Source organism: Atractosteus spatula, chromosome 9 (genome assembly GCF_055471065.1).
Source record: "Atractosteus spatula isolate fAtrSpa1 chromosome 9, fAtrSpa1.hap1, whole genome shotgun sequence".
Classification (NCBI taxonomy): domain Eukaryota; kingdom Metazoa; phylum Chordata; class Actinopteri; order Semionotiformes; family Lepisosteidae; genus Atractosteus; species Atractosteus spatula.
The window spans coordinates 54,708,329-54,730,892 of record NC_142714.1 but is presented as its reverse complement, the minus strand read 5'-3'; positions in this window follow the sequence as shown (position 1 = coordinate 54,730,892).

Below are 22,564 nucleotides of genomic sequence, written 5' to 3'. Positions count from 1 at the left end.
TTTGTTGTTGTGTCGATTTTAAAATGTATAGAGAAGGAAAATACCGATATTCCTTAGTCCTATAATAAAACCATTTGCATTTTGAATATTGTAATTGCAATTATTGACAAGAGTGATAATACAAGAGAACGTGAATAAAAGCTTGGTTAGACTTGCTCTCTTTTGTTTTCAGTGAGGAAGCTTGCACTCAGACTCTAAAAAAACTGAATTTTAAATTCAGAGTGTTTTGAGAACAGTGACACAAAGCTGTCCTGTGTCTGATCCAGCTTCCTTTCAGTGGAGGCATGGTGTTGCCCACGATATGCCAGCAGACTTTTAATCAAGCTGACATACTTATTTTCTCCTGCAAAAGTCTCTCCTGCTTCTGCTACTGTAGGTCATGATGCGTTTGTTCTAGAAATGCATTTTCTTTAGTAACAAAATGTTTCTGAATTAAAAGAGTAATACTACCGCAATATCCAAAAAAGAAATAACTTTGCCAAGAACAGAAAATAAATTTAGATAAACTCAAAAAACAAATAAAAACATTTTTAAAATAAATGTACTAAATATTATTCACAAGCAACTAAACATACTTATTAACAGGCATATTGTCAGCTTTTTTTCTGATATTAGCAGAACATGGTTTATAATAAGAAGCGGAACAGAGTGTTAGACAAATTGAAGAGCAGCACACAATCTCTCAGATAAGGGATCTGGAACTGGGAGCAACTATTCCAGCTTCAGCCTCCAGGGTTTGAGCATCACAGCAGCTAAGCCACGCTCCTGGTGGAGTAGGTAATAATATATGAGTAGAGGGCTGAGTGTGTCACACGCTGGGAAAATGTTAGATTGCCAGAAGGAGCAATAAATGTACGTGCTTTTAACAAGAAGGGATAGTAAGTTATTGCCATTCCAAGATGTGTTACTACTTGGAATGTACCAGAGTAATTTATTGCCTGGTCAAGCCTGGAGCGCACCTGACTGTGTCTCTTATGACTTAGATTTCCACTCTTCAGAAAGAAGCTGACACATACAAGTACTTAATATATGTCCATGCTTTGTATATCTAGAATATATACATACTTTCCCCCAATAAATAGTATATATATTTTAGTATAGGAAGAAGTATGAATTAACTAATGTTTAATGTATTGCAATTTTGTGTTCTGTCTCCATGGCTGATATTAAAATGATTCAACAGAATCTTGTTTTGGGATGACTCACAAAGTATGATTGTTTTTAGCTGGATGCGCAACATTAGATTTTTGCCTGTTGGTTTAAAAATAAAAGTAATTCTAAATTAAAACAATAAGAAATTATAATATTCTGGGAAACACAAATTTAAAATAAATGTATTAATCTTTACATTTCAGATGTCAAGTAAATGCACATGTTTATAATATAGTACTCATGTACAGAAATATATATTTTTGTCATAATGAGAAAAAATAACTATTTTCCCCTTCCTAAAGTTTTTTTTAGTGAACTTGATGTCTCAGAAAAATTACTAAATATATGTTAAGGGGACATATTAATACTTAATTGATATCCATTTTCACTTTTTAGTCTGTGACTTAAATATATTAGATTAAATTTAGAATTTCTTTATAGGGGACGTATGGTATTAATTTTTCACAAGCAGCATGATGAGCCTGTAGTCTGATCTCTTCAGAGTTCTGGAGCTCAGTAGCTGAGCTGGTCAGTACTGGAATCGAAACCAGACAGCTGCTGTCCAGCTGTGGTACAGTTCCAGACCAGAACCACAGTGTTTTAATTGGGGACTCTGTGCTGCAGGAATTGCCGTCCCTCAGATTAAACGTTAAGCCAAGGTCCTAACTACTTTATCATGACATATCCCAGGGTACTGTTTGCATAAATGGATGTGTTAACCCCAATGGCTTTACTAGATTGTGGGCAGTGTGGTGGCACTGTGGCTCAGGATCTGTGTCTGTGGCTGGAAGGCTGCCAGTTCGTATCCTGTGGCCAGCAGAGGAATCCTACTCCCTTGGGCTCCTGAGCGAGGCCCTTAACCCCCACTGCTCCAGGGGTGCTATATAAATGGCTGACCCTCCGCTCTGACCCCAAGCTTCTCTCCCTGTCTGTGTGTCTCCTGGGGAACAAGCTGGGGTCTGCAAAAAAGACGAATTCCTAATACAAGAAAATTGTATATGGCCAATAAAGTGACCTTATCTTATCTCTAGATCCTGCTCTGGCCTCCCTAAATGTTCCCCTTGTTGTGACTGGTGAAGCAGTTTCGTTGTGTAGTGTGTCATCCAGATGTTGTGCTTCAGTGGTGGATGGAGTGCATTTGCTGTTAGAATAACAATAATAACAACAATGATAATAATAAAATCCAAAACTAGTGCTGATGATTGTTTTAGCCATGCAATGCAATGTCTAGAACAAAACGACAATAAGGCACTCTTAGTTTTCTAAAGTAGTTCAAGTAGGGAGCTGTGTCAGCATGCGTAGGCTGCAAAAGGAACAAGTAAAGGTTTATTCCATGCTGAAAAGAAAATAAAAGAAACACAACGTTTCAGATGGGGAGCCTTCTTTGGGTTTCAGGTGTTTCTTTTCTTCTGTTTTCAGCATGGAATAAACCTAAACTTGACTCTTAGTTTTCTGTGATAAAGAAAGATTCAATTGCACATTTCAATCACTAGATGTCAGTATAAACTCATTAGAAAATAAGTCGGCAAGGATCTCTTGATTTTTCTTTTATTTTTTAAGTGCAGAATTGGAGAGAAATACATTTATTCAAAACGCTTAATATAATTTCAACAAACCTGAATTAGCCCCTTCTTAATAGGAAATAAGTGTCTTATTGCCACAACATTAATTCTATAAATGGGGGTTTATTTTGCACTCAGTTTAATAAACAACAGCAAATACCTATTGAAATAGGCACAGATCTCTATTACTCATAAGAAATAAAAGATACTTTTGGAAAGTAATTTGCATAACATTATTTGTATAAACTCAATACTTAGGTTGTCAATGCACATGCCTGTTTTAACAGGACTTTAAGCCCTAGTTACTGGAATTACTGAATGTCACAGTTGAAGCCCCTGAGGAAGAAGAACATGAGGATATGTATAAAAGAATTATGATTCCTCTCTTGTGGTAATTAACATTTGGTATTTTAATTCTGCTTCATCTATTTCTTGTGATAGGCATGATTTTTTGGGATTTCAATCAAAAAGTTAATGATCTTCTGAGAGCTGCAGTTTCTTAACATTTTACTGAGTTTTTGCATTTTCACCCAGTTTAAAATGTTCTCAAAAGTGGTAGAACCATTAATTGCTTCTCTGTGTGAATTAGACTAAATGTAGCTTGGCTCTCTCGCTCATTGCCAAGATAGGCCTGGTCAGTGAACAAGATTGAACCAACTCTCAGGAGGCACAAGGTGGGCCGCCTTTTAGAGTGCTGATGTGTTTCTAGAAATGTAAAAACAGTTTTACAACACATATGAATTAATGCTTTTCTATATTTTATTTTTTTGATACAGTGTTTTTCAAAGGTGAGTGTTCATAAACTGTTCTAATGCCGAAGGAAAATTTCATTTCCAAAGCTTGATTTAATCAATACAGAGAGGTTATTGACCTTTTCTAGGTGTTTCTATGCGACTGAAGAAGATGAAAGTAGAAATTTGTTAAGAGCATTGTACTTTCAGTTATCTTTCACATGAAAAGATTCTCATCATGTTGTCTTTGTACAAAGCAATGCAGAAATTTCAGAAATTTTAATGCATGAGTCATATTATTCAATAGAGTCTTGAATGTGTAATAGTTAACCTAAAGTTCTCAATAGCTAAGAAGATGGAAGCCATGATTAAGCAGGGTAATTAAATCAATAGTTGAATCAATTCAGTTCAAAAGTATTATAAAACTAATGCTAATTAAGACTTCAGGGTGTAGTTAGGGGCTTATATTTTCAAAGTAAAGTTGCAAAAAGATCTTCAGGTTTAAAATCTATATATTTCTACTAGAAGGTTTTTCCATAGAAGGAAAGATATGGGACTGGAAAAATATTGTGTTTTATTATTTAGGTAGGACTGCACCAAAACTATTGTTATTGTTCAGAAATAAATTAAATATAAGGTATATAAATATATATATATACAAAAGGCAATGGAAGAAGGTTCTGTTGTTCTGTTTATATTATACTCAGCTGGGCAATAGTCTTAGACATTTTGCATTGTTCTTTTAACTCAATGTTTTTCTTTCTTTATACAGAAATGCAATGTATTGCAATCTTTTACCAAAACTTTAGTCATTAATCATCTTTTCTTACAATCACAACAACAGTTTTCAGATCAGATCAGGGGGGAACTGTGACATTTTCTTGCTGTTTGAAGTAGAGTGGGTTTCAGGGACTGTGATTACATTTACTTTTTGAAACAATGCTGTGTTGCTTCTGACAGAAGAGAATGTGGCAGCTGTCCGTAGGGAGCAGTTTCTTATAGCTTCTCCAGATTATCCTATATTGATTTGATTTGTCTCTCAAATATAATTCTTTCATGAATTTTCTGGTCTAGATTACACAGAGACAAAGCACATTATTATATCTGTTTTTTGTCTGATTACTGTTTGGCAAAGACTCTCATGACACAACACAAAAAATGGACATGGAAAATCCTTCGGATAGTCTATAGGCAGGTAAAAACTGCCAAAGCTCTCTCTTTCTTATTTCTGCAGTTTAAAGTTCCCTTTTTCTATTGGTTTCCTTTCACTTGAGACTGAAACAGCTGTGAATCACTTAGGTCAGCATATCCTGCCAGTTCTGATATCATTTACCAAAAAATAAGGAATCCTATAAACATATAGCCTCCCATAGGATCATAATTCTAATATTTCAAATAATTTCCATTTTCTCTCTGTTAGCCCAAATATTTTCAGGGAAATCACTGACTAAATGAAACCTGTGCAGTGCGTAATCACTGCAGCAATTTAGAAATTATTTCAATAATCAGAGTTTATGTCTCTTTAGTTTTTTGTTTGTATTATTATTATTATTATTTTATTAAGAAACCTTTATTCTGTTTCCTGCCTTTAAATAAACTTACATTGATGGGACCATATCATTTCCACATATAGCTGGCAGACAATCACGAAGGTGTCTTTGTTATAATGTACTTTTCCTTATGAAAAAGTCAAAATCAAGTTGGGAGTTACTTTTGAAAAATTACTCATCCCACAGTAAAATCCATTGAGATGAAAAGTGCTATTCAAATGCAAGCAATTAAAATCATTATAAAATCCCCTTGTCTGATACAACATGAAGTAGTCAAACTACCATGTGTTCTAAAAAAAATAGTTACAGGTACTTATATTATACATAATATAGAAATTTCTATGTAGAATAATTCCTTCATAAATGTTAATTGTTAGAATGTATCTTATATAATTTTCTAAATATCTATTTAAAAACGGAAGAAGTAATAGGTTTATTCCTTGCTGAAAAGAGAAGAGAGAAAACACAACGTTTCAGCTGTGAAGCCTTCTTTAGGTGTGAGAAAGACAGGGCAGACAGCAAAGATTAAACAGCACAGAAGAACAAAAGCTGGGAGAGGGGAGGAGGCAGGAGGGGCAGAGGCAGAGAGGCCACTCAGGAAGTGCAAAGTGGAGAGGGGTGAAGAAAGGTGTCAAAACCAGCACAAGAATAGAGAAGATTACATGAAAATAAGTCCCCCTCACTGAGAGAAGGGGGATGGTGTGAACCTAGTTTCAGGATGGGTTTCGTTTCTGTAGTCTTTCTGCTGTGGGAGTTGAGAAACCCTTCTTTGAGAACAGAGACAGAGAGATCAGTGTGATCATGGCCATCTGAAATGAGAAACCATGGGCTTGGAGAGATCTTTAATCTTCACAGCCCTAACATGTTCTCTGAAGTGGTCTCCTAGTCTCCTAGTCTGTATTTAAAAACTGATACAGACAAAAGCATAAACATGTTCACATCTGAAACGAAGAATAAATACTGAGATTTTTATCTCTGAGAGATAAAAAAAATGGCTTTTGTCAGCAAACACAGTGGTAATCAGACATAAGGAAATGTTGCAACCGTAATAGTTTTACACAACAGCTACAATTGTAATTGTTCTTCACAAGTGTGGTTCCTGAGCTAATTTAGCAATTAACAATTCCAATCATGCTTAGTGTCATGTGTAAAAATGCTGGGCGGGGCCAGTTGCTTATTATTTTGGCTACCATGGCTATAAGAACACATCTCAGCTATGCTGAGAGAGGGGTGATAGCTGGGGCACATTTGGCAGGAGCTTCAGTGCTCAACTTTCATGAGGAACAGTGGCTGAGGTGATGTTGGCATGGAGGTCAGACAGAAAGAAATCACCAACTAGGAGCAACTGTGGCCGAAAGCACATACTGCTTGACTTTGATGTCTGTGCATTTGTTCAAGATACAAGGCAAAACACATGAGCAGCTCTGAATCAGTTTTATCAGTTACAGTCCATGGAGAACGTCAGAGATGGATACTATGCTGGCGCTGCAGTGCATAAACCCCTTATTACTCCTTAAAAATACACGAAATACACAAAAAAACCATATGGTCAGATAATAATATTAATAATAACAATTCCTTACACTCCACTCAAAGCGATTTTACATGTAATGGGGACTCCCCTCCACCACCACCAGTGTGCAGCCCTACCTGGATGACATGACTGAAGCCAGAGTGCACCAGTACATTCACCACACACCAGCTCTCAGTAGGGAGGAGAACAGAGTGATGAAGCCAGTTCAGAGATGGGGAGTAGTAGGAGGCCATGATTGGTAAAGGCCAGGGGAAAATTTTGCTAGGATGTTGGGATAACACCCCTACTCTTCAAGAAACACCCTGGGATTTTTAATGACCACAAAAAGTCAGGACCTTGGTTTTACGTCTCATCTGAAGAACGGCACCTTTTTACATTTAGTGTCCCCGTCACTACACTGGGGCATTAGGACTCACACAAACCGCAAGGTGAGCGCCCCCTACTGGCCCCACTATATAAATAGCTGACAGTCATCCCTGTTCTCAACAAGTGGATGAGTACATGTGTAGTTCACGCCAAGGAGCCTACAGGCTTGAGTGATTGGTTCCCACGGTGAAGGGCTCTGATGGCTCTGTTATGGTGTGGGGTAAATAAATCCTATTATTAATAATTTAAATAAATAAAGATAAATCCTTGCTAACTCACTTGGTAGAGATCTTTGAACAAGTAATAGTAAAGGACACACCCAAAACATACAATGTGATATATGGTATATGCTAACAAATATGGTATATTTAGAATTTCAACAGGTTTTTGATAATTTTCCTTCTAAAACTTTAAATTGCGGTAGTAAGAATTCAAGGTAATTTATGTACTTGAATTGAGAACTCACAGGATAGAGAATATAGTTAATGGGTGAATGCTCAAACTGGGGTGAGGTGAATAGATATAATAGATTGCAACAGGCATCTGTATTACGACCAGTGCTCTTTTTAATTTATACCAATGATCTACAGTTGATTCTGGTATAATTAGTATTTTTTTAGAAATTTTAGACGGTATCAAAAAAGGACTATTAGCAAATATTTTAGAAGCTTCAAAAGAAATTCAGAAAGATTTAGATTTATTTCTAGACTGGACATAGACCTGGAAGATGACAATATAGACAAGAGTAGAATATTTCATGCAGACTGTAAAAACAAAACTATGGATAAAAATGGTACACTCAGAGCTGCCTGAGGTGTCTACTTATGAAAAAGACTTAGGTGCTTATGTTGTCTGATTATTTGCATCTTTTAGATAATAGGGAGAATCAATAAAGCAGGCCAGTGAAGTTAGGTTAAATAGTTGAGAGAGATCCCTGGCCCACTAATCATGCCCTACCTTCGTTGGCCTGGGAGAGTCCCGGTCCCTCTCAGATAGTGACAAGACCCACCCTCAAGCACTTGACACCTGGATTATAGGCCTCAGCCTCTACTCTGGGAGCCCCTTTACTAATTGAGCCACTCAGGAGACCCTAAAGTCTTTTTCTGACAGTCGTGTGGCTCCACATGAGAACCATTTGTACAGCTTCTTGAACATCTGGTATCTCCACATTGTTACTAATTTATCTGGCTGAGGCTTTCATCCAAAATGACAATGTTTACCCATCTAGTGGGTATTTCAACTACAAGAAACATTCTTTACCAGTTTTTAATCAATAAATTAAAGAACTGAAAATTGCAATGAAACTCCATAATGAATTTCAACTAAACTGCCCAAGTACTAGAAACACTAAATCCTTTAAGAACCTAGTTGGCTTATTGCAGCAGTTCGCATGGAAATAAGTAGGTTCCAATACCTTTGGCTTTGTTCATGAAAACTCCTCAGAACAAATGCTTCCTTTGGTGTGCTGGGACAGAAGAGAGCTCCCAGCTGCACTGAATGATGCCTGGCTGCAGTGAAGACCCTCTTGCTTGAAACAGCTGCCAAATATTACACTTTGAACGTACAACCTGGAGGAGCCTGCCTCTGTTATCATATCCTGACAATATACTGTACATATTTTCTAAGAGCAGAAGACAGAGATCTGTTTTTCATTTATACCTTCTGTTGTGAGAGTAGGAAATATACATGAAGCTGAACCTTATACTGTATACTGTATCTATGTATGATAATGTGACCCTTTACATTTAAAAGAAACACAAACCTTTCACTGTCTTCAATTTGCAAATGACAGTGTAACTATTTATGCTCTGTGTAAAAAACAGCACTGAAGAAAGGAAATTCTATCCCCAAAATGTAGACTTCACATTGCAGTTAGCCTTCCTATGCTTTGATTTTTTCTAAATTAACTAAATTTTCTTGTAATTTATTTGGGTACAATTTAAGTTGATTTTAAAATAATATAATTTATGATGAACAACTCAATGAACAACAATGAAGAAAATAATAAAATTACATAAATAACAGGACAAGCAAATTATCAAGCTTGAAGATAAGATAATATATTCATATAATTTGTATATCATGAAGAGAGTTATTAATTAATAAAAATGATTAAATACTAGATAAAGGTGGTTATCTCTTATTCTTTTATTTGCATGGTTGTTGGATCCATGCGGACAAAGAAATCAATAGATTTCGATTTATGCCACTTGAAATTGATGAAACCATGTAAAATCTAAATAGAAAAGAATGAATAAAGGTCTAAAGATGAACAACAGGATGAACAGTGTTAACCGAGCATCTAGTTTACAGAAGGAAAAAAATGGTTCCAGGGTCAAGAGTAGGTGACATCAATGAAGATAAAATCTCTATAGTCCCATGATTTAACAAGAATGAGCTGCTTTTGATATGCAGGCCAGTGTCTTCTTGTTGCCAATTTTTATTATGTTCTCTAGCCACTGGGGCTTATAAACTGTAGTTGACATTTATGAGAGTCATTAGTTTAATCGATAGTCCTATAGCTGAGGTGCGATGTGTGCTGAGGTTATGAAAGAGGCCACCAGTGTAGCCTTGCCATAGAGTAAGCCTAAAAAGACTGTTGGATTGAAAACGTACGTCATTTCAAATGACTGTATCATCTCAGTGCTTGTGTTTGATTATTGACTTCAAAACAACAATTAACATTTACAGCAACATGCTGAAAGTGAAATCAGGACAAAACTGCAAGCTTCGTGAAACACTGGATGGCAGCAGTGTGGAGTAGTGGTTAGGGGTTTAATAACTATAGTAGATGCTGTGGTTGTTCCCTTGAGCAAGATATTTCAATCAAATTGCTTCAGTAAACATCATGCTGTATTGGTGGGTAATTGACTTCTCTGCTTAAATGAAAGTAGCATTACCACCTTCAGGGCTGGACTCTGTCAGTACATAGATGGTGCTTTAATTAGTGTTTGTGGACCAGCAGGTAGCTCTCTTTTCTCTGGACCAGAATGTCTCCCAGGAAAAACATCACCCCTGTGTTGCCCATTGCGATGCCACTCTTTGGACAAAACATTATAGCTTGGTCACTAAAAGCATCCTGGCTCAATCCCCCCTTTGTTTGCACATTCTAGTATCCATAAAAGGTAGTTCAATTGGTGAGGAAATGTCTCACTTATCTACCTGCTGAGCAGTTCACTGGTTCATAAGTGTGACACTTCTTATATGGAAAGTGCTAGATTAATGTGATTATTTTAATCAATTATTTACAAGCCTGCTCCAAGTATCAGATACCAGCTAAAGAACATGAAAAAGTTCACATATAAGAGGAGGTCTTTCATCTAGTGTGTTTGGTAGATTGTAGTCCCAACTCTAGTTAGCATCTGATTAAATTAAGATCAGATGCAAAATGAAATTAAAAATAACAAGTATTTCTGCTTCTGCTCTCTCTGACTTAAATAGCAACATTCCTAAATAAGTTTAAAATTTGTTTTCATAAGAACAGAATACAGGAAATTAATCATCCTCTTTGGTATTTTAAAGTCTAACTGCACAGTTCATATATTAGTACTACCAATAAAACTGATATTCATCAGATACACTTTAAAAATTACATCCATCAATTATCACTTCATTTGCTATGAACTGCAGTTGGAAGAGGGTGGTACTTTAATATTTTGCATTTTTAACTGGACACAGAACAGGAATCCATGACAAATCAAGTTGAATAAGAAGATTATAACTTGAGGCTCAATTTAAATTTACATAACAATGTCACCAAAAAAGCAAAAATATGTATGAAAAATGCTAGATGATCTTGTGAAGGTCAGATTATGAAATTATTTCAAAAGATAACCTTATATTATGTTTTTATTGATATTTATGCAGTGTTTTATAAGCATGAAATTATCTTGCTGCTGCATGTGCAGTTAAATGGTAACCTATGCCCCATTTTTTCAGAACAGCCCACACTGTAAAGTAGTAATTCCAGGGGTACCATACAGTATTATTTTCTATTGAATTAAAGTGTCAGGAACACAAAGTAGAAAAGCATGTTTTACCGAGTTACTGCTAAATCAAGGCAAGAAAACATACAGTGAAGTAGCATTTCACTTCCAACCTCTTTAAAAATTATGTAAAGAGTAAGTAACAGATTGTGCTCATTTCTATGTTCATGTCTGCAATAATTAGTCATTTAAACTAAACTTCTACTTCAAAAGAGAACTTATGAAATAATATTGAGCACATAACTTATTATAAGCAATAATAAGTTATCACTTTAGTAGACAATGAGAACAGATCACCATGTCCATCGGAGATGCAATAAACAGGTCTTATTTTCATTAGCACAACTTTACTTTTTGCTTATGTTGTGCCTTTGAGACCCAAGGGGAATGATATGTAGGGAAAAATGACAGCTTTAATTAGGCATTCCCTAACAAACGTTGTGTTGTAAGCACAAAGCTAAAACTGCCCGCCCTAGAAACAAATTCCAGGAGGCAATCACTTCCAAGAAAATATTAGCATAAAAATTGCATCAATTATGCAAGAAGCAACATAATTAGTTCCTTTGGTGCCAGATTCACAGGGAGCAAACGGAGCTCAAGAGTTAACTTTATTCATCCTTCATGCACTGAAGAAAATATAATTTGTGCAAGTAGAGTGCATCCACACAGAGTGCTTCAATGGCAGCAACCAAGATACAAATTGACTTTCAAGACAAAAACACATAAAACACAAACCAGATGACAGGGTGTTTTTCATGAGAAACAAACCTGATTAGCACCTGTAAACCCAACGACCAAAAACTGACCTCGTGCATAAAATTAAGGATGTCAAAAATGTCACAGAAACCTGTCAAAGCAGTACTTTAAAGCATTCTTTAACATCATGTCCTTAAGCTCCCAATGTGATTTATACAGAATTGATGTCATTGTAGTGTGTTCTTACAGTATATCAACTGACAGAGTTACTTCAGGTTGCCTCCTTAGTTTTCTAAACTGTGACACGATTAGATCATTATCAAATTAATAGTTCAAAAGCATTGAATAATAATTTACACAATCTATAAATACATATAAAAAGAATGACAAGAAAATAATCTTGCCTAGAAGTAAGCTTTTGTGAGCCAGTTATTAAACAATAAACACAAATGTTTTATAGTTGAGCTGCATCATAATTTTCTCTTTGTTTGCTTTAACAGATTGTGTTTTGTACATTACCATCTCCATGGTGCACAACTGAGAGACGTATTTGTCTTATTAATACAGTACATTTAGATACTGTATGTGGGTCAAGCAAACAGGTCTCTTGTACTCATTTTAGACAGCTCTATTACTCCTACTATGGCAGATGATCCCTGAGTGCAAAATAACATTCCATGTTGCACTGCTTTCTTGGAGAAATAAATTGGAAAGCACCAATCGTTATACTTTTTTTTCTGTAGAATAACCATACAAAAGATGGTTAGTAACCACCAATAATTATGACAAGCTCACTTAATTTCTGATATGAACGTTGTCTTTGAATCCAAGAAAAACAGTTTCACAGTGAGATATTCATCAATACAATGGAGAGGTGCTGCAGTTGATTTGGACATTCAGGATATTTTTGAGAACGAGTGAAATGCCAGTTTCACAGCTGGGTCTGTTTATTTTACACAGTATAGATATAAATCTTAAATATTATATGTTTAAAGGATACTTTCAAAAGTGCACCACACTTCATTAAGACAAAAATGTATAAAACTATTTGACACATACTGTACTTGTTCTGCCATATTAATCACCTGAACACAATAAAATGGAGCCGGACCAAATACTGTATACTCTATACTATCGAGCTTTTTTTAGAGTTTTCTTTTGTCTGCTTTAAAGCAAGAAGGAAAGCAAGCTTTGTAGCCTCCATCCTTGTCTTCTGTGATATAATTTTACATCAATGAAGTCTTCAGAAAGAGCAGACCTACAGGGGATACAGAATGTTAAATGTATTGTAACATTCCGGGGTTCATGTGGGCACCTTTGCCGCTGCCACATCAGGTTGACCCCCCACCGTCGGGGACTCGAACCCAGGCCTCCGGCATCACTCAACAGCCTCTTGAGCCAAAGGGAAATCTCCCGTCAGCCTGGCGGCTGCGGTCCCAGCTATTCACAGGGAAGGGCGGTGATGTCACCACTCTGGTAAGCCGGCTCTCACAACCAATGGTGGCCGTATGCATTACAATATTTTTAAGGAACAACAACAAACAAGGAAGGTACTACGATCTAAAGTTTGACATAAAAGCTGTACACTCATTTTCTGGAACTGAGAGGATTTGTTTGATTTTATATATGTGTTTTTTCTGCCAATGTCCATAAAATTACATATTTGGGTTTAATCTGAGATATTCCTAAAAACGCAATCACATTTTTATTTTTAATTGTGCCTCCATCTCTACAGAGCACAGACAAGTATGCCAAGTCTTATTGAGGAGGAAATTCAATTAGTAATCTGTGACTGATGGCAAGAGAATAATCACATACATTGTAATTTAATCTTTCATGGTAGAAAAGAGAGGTATCTGTTTTGCTAAAATAGGATATGCTAAGTACAAGTTATCTTAAGCGATAAAATCACAAAGCATACAGTATCTTTCCCTATCTTCTCCTTCATCAGTGTGATTAGCATGCCTAGAAATTGGTTATTTTTAAAAACAATCTTTGCCAACATAGGCTTTATACATACTTATGCAAGTTTTGTAAAAGTAGCAAGTTACAGTGTGTATTTTATAACTTTATCTGAATTATAGGTGTTCAAGTACACATTAGTAACTGTGTATCTAGATAGACAATCTGTCTTTTGTTTCAACTTATTCAGACTATTTTGTTCTTGAATTGAGAAATAAACTTCTAAATTCAAATTCCACATTGTGTTTACAAAGTGGTATGTTTATCAATATCAGATGTAACAGTAACTAAAATTCTTTTTAAAAATGGGAGGTAAAAAAATCTTTGCAAGCAATAATAGTTGATGCCAAAAAAGTAAAGACATCAGAGAGGCAAATAACCAAGGAAATTACACAGGCAACAACAACGCACAACAATGTCATCAACAGAAGTGTACAGTGTAAAGATTTCTTATGTTCTTAATGAACACACAGTATGAATGCCGACTTGATTCCCACATTCACATACAGTACCAGTGAAACTGTTAGCGGGGAGACGAGGACGGCCACTCTTGGATGACTGTGAATCCCCTCTGGGGCCCTTTCATCTAACAAGCTGCCTCTGAAGAACAGTAAAGTTGAAATTTTAAACTGCCAATCGAAGTTCAATGTTGTTGGACTAAGTGGAATGTAATAAGAAAATAACTGAGGCACAATTAATAATTTTAGACTTGTCACTTTACCACCTTATTGTTGCCAACTTTGCTGTCATTACCATTGGAGGCAGTTCATAGTTACAAACTGACACTTACAAACTGGCCTCGACAAGCTGAGCCCCACAACGACTGCCAGTGGTCACATCACATGACTGAAGGCAAGAAGAATGACTGTATAAACCAGACAAATGTGTATTTGGATGAAAATTTAATTAACTGCTTAACAGTAAAACCTCATTTCCTTTTCTTGGCCTTCAGTGCACTATGCTTTCAACTCAACATCCTCTGGGCAAACGGGAGATGAAAAACACAGAAGACCTTCTATCAAATAATTTAAGCAGTTGTCTGGTGATATAAGAAATCTTCTACATTTATCTCATCATGAATTAGGGATTGTACTATATAATATAATAATTGTTGTATACTATTTTGAATTCTTTATCATTAAATTTATTTTGCTGATGAATTTGAGGGTGTGGATTTCTGTTGTATTTAAGTTTAGGATCAAAAGAAATTACACTACAACTACTGTATATGGTCATCTACTGTACTGTATTTGAAAAAGGAAGTCAGTGCTTCCCTGAACGTAATATGATTATGAAACCATATGCTTATATATGATCATACATCACGTATTGTAGCTGTTGTTTTTGGTGATCAATTGACGTTAGGCGTATTGTACTGTATATTAAATTATAGAATGACAATGCAAGTATTACACATATCTGATGACAGTATTATAACCTATTTCTCTTTGTTTTTTAAAAATAAGCATGCAAAAACCTTGCTATCTTGGCTGTCCTGTCTTCTAGAATCATGTACATCATTAAGGGCTGCTTTGGCAGCAGGAGTCAGCAGGACATGTACATCATATAAAGGTCAGGATGCAGTCTTTCTGCTCACGCACCAAAGAGAGGTTGATTGTTTCACATTTTCCCATTACCTTCCACCAGCATTTTTCAGTTAATTGAAATAAACTCAATCTGCTTTGCATTCAGAAGGCCTCACTCCCAATGGACAACATGTGCTTTAAAGTTTTAAAGTATGGGGAAGGCCTTTTAATTGCTTTCTATGGAGCTGGAAGGCAGGTTGTGAAATACCGGCAACTCTGCCATCTGGGATAAATTAGACAATATTTAATTTATTCATGCTAGTCATAAGAAAGTGCACTAGCACCTTGCAGCCAGGTATCTACTCCTGTCCTGAATACACTGTTATGATTGTACTAAAAAAAACTGTCCTCAGAGTATTTTTACCTGTGTAAACACAAGTACACTAAAAATTTATTTCTAAAGAGTTTTTAAAATGTTGTTATACACGTTATTATTACAATCAGTGTGAGGAGATGCAAAACAGGGGCTGATCACATACTGAGTATATTTATTGGTCATGCAATGCCAAAGTTTCCTCTTCACTTTACAGTTTAATGTCTAAATTTGTTACATTTGACTGAGAGCTTTTTCAGATTTGTTAAGAACACTTTCTTGGTGAGTATGAGTACCATTTTATTCCCACGCAATATCAGTGTATTAATAAAAGGTTTAAAAGGTCTTGGATCAGAGAGCTTCTAAACTTTGAGTCTGAATTAAATGCACCCTAAATGTAGAAGTAAGGGTGATAGTCAAGTTGCCATTCTGTTTCTTCTATGTCCTATATCTTGACTCCAGTCAGGTTTAGACCACAAGCAAATTGAGGCTGGTGAATTCAAAAGCATTCTACTGAACACTCATTAAAATTCAAAACCTTCACTTATTTTGACCCAGTCTGGTACATGTAGTCAGAGGTCTTTAACATCAGTGCCTGGAAACAGTAAAAGAAAAAAATAAAATTCGTCTTCTTCTTTAAAAAAAAAGATTTGAAGGTACTGTAAGAGAGAATTATTTTTTTAAAATAATATTTTTGAAGTGATTTTGCATGTCACTTGTCATACAGAAATGTCATGTTGTTTTTAGGCTTTAAGAATTGTCCTGGAGTAGAACATTTCTGTCTTTTTGTTTTTGTTGTTTGTTATTTGTAAAAACCAGTGCAAAGACAATGAGCCTTATATTTCCAATATTGAAATAATAATTTATTTGCTTGAACTTTGCCCTTCCTATCCATTGTTTTCCAGTTCTTTGTGCTCTTTTTGAAAACTGTGGTACAGACTGAAAACTGTGGAGAATTATTAATCAATATACTGCAGCTTTATTTGTGCTCTCCAGCTCCATTATGTTTTGAGCCGAGCTACTGTATAGTTTCTTAAACAGTAATTCATGGTAATAAACAGCAATAAGATGGATAAATCACTGGCACATTAAGTCTCAGTCATTACTGAGGTCTTAGAATACAAAAAGGTAAAAACAAAACAAATGTAACTTTAACTACTCTCGCTGGATCACTATACTGCAATGAAGTCCAATCAAGCAGAATTAATTGGGCAGCTCCAATACCTCTTTCTGCCGCTGATGGGTCCAGCTCCTCTTGGCAGCTTTGTCCCTCTGTGTGCACATAAAAGCAATATTACAAGGAACAGAAGGATTTGGTGCTTTTAAAGAAATCAATACCAACTTGATTAGATTAAAGCTAGGCAGTTTCCAATTCTGTGAGACTTCACTAGTTTCTTGTACCCTTGTGGGTGTGAATGTTTATATTCAATGCAAATTAAAAAAAAATAGTTGAGAGAGCTATAGAGGCTTTTGTTGTAATCTAAGTCCTAGAGAAAATAAAGAATAGCAGCAAGTTTCCGTTTTTAATGTGAATGCAAAAAAAGGCTGCTCTTTTTTAAACAAAAGCTGTTAGTTTAATACAACAAAAGGGCTTGGGAGTGTTAACTAATAACTGGTTCTGAGTCATGCTGAGAGGGTGAAATGAAGTGAAATGCTGTGAATGTTCACTCTATGATTTATTGGAGCATTATTTCAAATAAGGGAGTAAAGTGTACCCTAGTTCTTTTTAGATAAAGCTACTATGGAAACAAGACCCTGGAAATAAACCCTGAAGATTTTATTCAGGTTTTCATTGTTTTTCAAGTTTTTATTGATTTCCACTTTTTAAAAATTTATACTAAATTTTAATGAAACATAGGTCTTTACATTTTCGGAAAAAATAGGGCTATTTCTAAACTTTAGATTTTACAGAAGCCTAAAAGTCACAAGAAACTTTGAATAATGTGTAGCATTTAATAGTGTAATTAGTTGTTAGAGTAATTGGTTGTTACTGCCTGCAATGAGTATGTCAGAAATGGAAGTACGGAATTCAACATTAAAATCCCATTTTATGGAGTTAAAAAGTAACATTTGGTTTTCAGATATGTTTTATTTAATTGCGTGGTGCTGCAATGGTCTTACATGTCCTCTTGCAATCAAAAAGCCTTTCTTGCATTTAGAGCTTCTAAGCTTTCTAAACATGAATCAGAGCAAATCTCAGTTGTACCTGGGGAAACTAAGTTAACAAGGACTGCCTTTGGTTCCTTTTACAAGGGCATAAATAATAAATGTCTGCCTGTTTGTGCACTAGCAATGCACGGCTCTCTTGAGGTTTCTTCAACACTAATACGAATTTTGGCAGATTGTCTAACTTTTAAAGCAATTCTAAGTATATAAAAATAAACTGCAACATAAAGTATTTTTGACGTTTCAGATAAAAAGCACCTTAAATATTGCTTTTGTGAGTATTCACACAAAAAGTTCTGCTTTCACATCACAGATATGATAGATACTTTATTGATCCCGTGAGGGAAATCGCAGAATTTGAATGTGAATGCCCTCAATAGGTTTGCATGAGCATTATATAAAAGAGGAATAAAAAACATAAAACACAAACTTGTACCATGATTGTCTGCAGTTATGTCTGATTTATGTAACACATGAAACGCTATTCAGCTCTCAGTGTAAAGTGTACATTCAGTAATTGCCTCTGACCCTAGCTTCAGTTTATTTCCATAGTGGTTCAGTGCTGCTTGGAACCTGCAAGAGCCAGCAATGCCTTTGGGCTGATACATTTCAGTATAGCATAAATCACCCACATTTTACACTAGTTCCAAATTTTCATTATTTCTTGTTGATTTCATAAAAGACTTTTAAGAGCTCTCTGAACAAATAATAGTACCTGAAACATTATTCTTCTAATGTTCATAAAACAAAACATAAAATAGATTATTTTTTTAATCACTTTGCAGCCAAATAATTTTCAAAGTTTTAATGAAGAAGAGTAAAGCATGCTCTTGGGCTGACATCCAAATGTTCCAAATGGGAGCAGTTTTATAGAACATAATAGAATCAATAGAGGTTTCTCGGAGCAAACTGCAGAGGATGTCCTGGAAATAATAACCTACAGTACTAAATTTAGATTGTGAACGTAAAAAGCAGAAATATGAAGAGCAATAAGCAAATATTCAGAAAGGGAATAAATGTGAATAATCAATTTAGCTCTCATTTTGGCTTTAAATTTACATTTTTATTGAGTTATTATAATAGCAAAATGTAAATACAGTATCATTTGAGTACTGTACATGTGCTCTTGAGTCTTTAAGAGTGCAAGCTGTAAGGCAGATGGCTGGGTACTTCAATATTATTATTCCAGTTATTTGGCTTCAGGGAAGAGCAGCAATGTCTCCACTTGGGACTGGACCCCTGGACCACATGACCAGGTGTCCAGAGCCCTGGGGCAGCAGAGTGGAGTAATGTTTAGGGCTCTGGTGTTTTGCAGCTTCTTACTTCAAAGAAATGTACTGAACCTTTTCTGTTATTGTGCCAAAGTCAGGATTAAGCAGCCTCTTTGATTTATTTGAAATTTTTATTTTTTTTCTGTTTTTTCACTAAAGGTGTAGTGAACTGCCAGACCTTGTTTCTCTAGAATGCTCCCTCAACCATAAATTTCTAAATAAAGCATGTCTTTGTAGCCCTTTGAGAGCCATATCAATCTCTTTTCAAGAGAAATAGTCAAGAAAATGAGCTACCTGAGTCAGTTTAAGTAATCAACTATGAAACTAATTTCACCTATTCCTAAAGGTGGTTGTATCTCACGCAGATGAGATACAATTGATCTTTGATGAGGTGCCTTTATAATTAATCACAGTAGTTTACCTGTTCGATTAAGCATACTGTATAACCTTTAGGTCTACATCTTACAGTCAATGCCATATACTGTATGTAAGCATAAAGAAAGATGAAGTGAAATTCCACTCAGAAATTAAACTCTGTGTGTTATTTTCCTTTTCAGGCCACAAACAGAAAACCTTTATATGTATGTGCACACAAAATGTCAAAGGATAGCTTAAGTCTCAGTTAAGACTGTATCTATTTATACAGTATACAATGTGTGTGTGTGGGTGGGGGGTAAGGCAGTGAGAATGCTGCACACAGAAACATATTGTGCAATGTAACAGATGTTATGATTTTTACATTGCTGAATGTACTGTATTTGTAGATATCATCTTAGAAGTTCATAGGTTTATTGGTTTTATTAAAACTAAAATGTGATGGGCTTAGTTTTTTTTCTATTTCACTTGTTGACACATTTAATTCATTCTTTAAAACAAATCAGTCTTTTATTTCACTTTGATGATTTACAAACTTTATTTAAATATAATTTATTTTACAAAATAGTTTCCTAATATACATTATGCTTTATTATTTGCTATATCACATCTTAATAGAAAATTATCTCTAGTTACCATATACTGCTGATTAAATGTACAATATACAGTATATTTTAATCTTTATTGGTATTTTAGAATATGCTTTAATTTAATTAAAATTCTACTGTATCACAAACATGTTATAAGTATTAAAGAAAGGCTGTTAAAAAAGACTATATTGTTCTGCAGCCACTGCAGCTCACTGAAATGGCAACATTTAAAAAACACTGAAGATCTGTTCTGAAACTGACATGTGGTTTCTGTAAGAGAATAGCGGCTGGATTCATGTTTGTGGGTTCAAGTCCTGCTGCAGACACTGCTGCTGTACCTTGAGGCTCTGTCCCCCAGTGGCTCAGTGCACCCAGCTGCATGAAAGGGGATCAACTCTGGGGTCATCGCTGTGATGGACTGGTGAGCAATTCAGAGGAAGTCACATGTTTTCTGGTCCTCTTAGCACTACAGAATGCAGGTTGAGCTGCTGTGGCCCTGGTATGTATTTACCTTTTTAAAAGAGAATGGTGTTGGAAAAAACAGAAGCAAAACATTGTAGTCCAGAACCCGTGTATGTAGACTTTCAAAACATTCATTGACCTCTTTCCGAAATTAGTTCAGTGCATGTGAAAGATGGATAAGTTACAATTTAGAACATTTACAATGAAAATACATTTTAAATACAACATCATTATTTGCTATAAAACAACAAATTTAAAAAACAACCTAAAACATGAATAAGGATTACACTACAAACACAGAAGTAATAAGCCTTTACAATTTGCATGTTAAAACTTGCTGCACAAAATGTAGCTGCCTCCTCTCAATTGTGCGTTTCACTGCAGTTTTATGTAAAAACTGCTTTCTGAATATCATTATTTTTCATCTGTGTCTAAAATGTTCACTTATGACATTGCACATAAGGGCCACATTTTATGCTACAATAAACTTCTCACACCAAATGCAGAATAAAAACTGACTTAATCCCACATGTACTATTTTCAGATTTTTAAATATATATTTTGCTACATTAGTATTTTATATCTTATGATTGGGAAGGTTTCAGATTAAATAGTGATAATGATAGGTTTCACTTTTGACAGCTAGGTCTTGACATATGACTGACATTTCCTAGTTTATCTGGCCTGTGTGTCAAAAACAATTTGTGTTGTTTATGCTCTGCTTTTTAAAATTGCTGTACATAAGAGAAATTAATAATTATCTTGAAAATGTATGAGCAAAACAAATACTGAAATTCTATGACATTACTGGGTTACGTTTTTTTAATAAAAAAGAAGAAAATGAAATATAGAAATTAATATGCAATAAAAGATAAAGGAACTTAATGACAACATAATAGAAATTCTAATAGCAGGTTAAAAAAATAAACTTTAGTAAAACAGCAGTGGATTCTGTTAAGGGGTAAGTGGTTCTTCCCTCGACAGTGCATTTGTGCCTCAAAATTCTCATTAAGGAAAAGAATGACTTATGCATGATTCATGACCTGAAACACAAAACATTGTTACTGACTGCACTCAGACTGAATCTTCATATTGTCATGCATTGTTGTGCCCAAGAGCTGTTTTATTCCTTCGCCACTGCAATGTAATTAAGTACTTTCCCATATGTTCCCTTAAGTCTTTTTATGTCTTAAATTTTCCAGACTTTCTGTAGTACTGTGCTCCAAAGGCTGCTCTTTCCTGACTTCACTAGGATTTATGAGTGTAAATGTAACAATTAAAACGTAAGCTGATATTTTAAGCAAAGGCAGTGGTATCAGACAGCCAACTTGCCTTACAGACAGACCTCCTGAATTAAGGAGAGTGTGACTGTCATTTATGCCAAATAAAAATTCTGGAGAAGTGTGTTAGGAATGAAATTTCAGCATATAGGAAAGAAACAGAGTGTTACAAAATAATTAAGACAACATGCTTTTATTTGTTGCCTTTAAGCTCAATTGGAATCTAATGAAATTTATAATTTTCACAGTGTGCACAGACCAAAGGGGCCAAGGTGCCTTGCAGAGAACACAGGAATAAACATCAAACAGGGCAGTTGTACCCACGCGGGCTAATTCTGTATGACATATCTGAGAATTGACTTTAATTAGAAATTATGTGCATTTTCTTCAGGTACTGTAAACTTCATCTGCATCACCCTGGGGAATTTACAGCTCCAATTCCATTACTAATTTGTTTGCTTGAATTTTGAAGTAACCGACATCCGATATAAAGTAGATTAGCAGGCTTTATAAAGACATTAACCAAGGCTGCAGCTGAGTCTATGTCCACATCCAAAGCGACTGTTTATTTAGTTAAGATACTATACACTAACACAGTGAGCTTTGGCTTATCAAATCTTGGCAACTGAAAATGTCAAAATCCTACATTTCAAATCAGATGTTATGTATGGGGTATACTTTGTAATACAAGTAACATAAATTTGTTAACAATAAGAAAAGTTTAGAATCTCAAGCCTATACAAAGATTTTCTTTTTTTAATTATGCCATACCGTTTAAAAAAACAGCAGCACATTTCAGTATCACATGAGCTTTAGAAATAATGGTTAACAGCTTCATGTTCCTAAGCAAGACAAACATAATCATTTTATGCTTTGAACCATCAAATTCAAACATGAAAACCATTGCACTATGCAGAAGTGAGTCTGATGTTTCAGAGCCCCACAGACACCTGGGATTTGGATCAACACTCATTGAACCTGA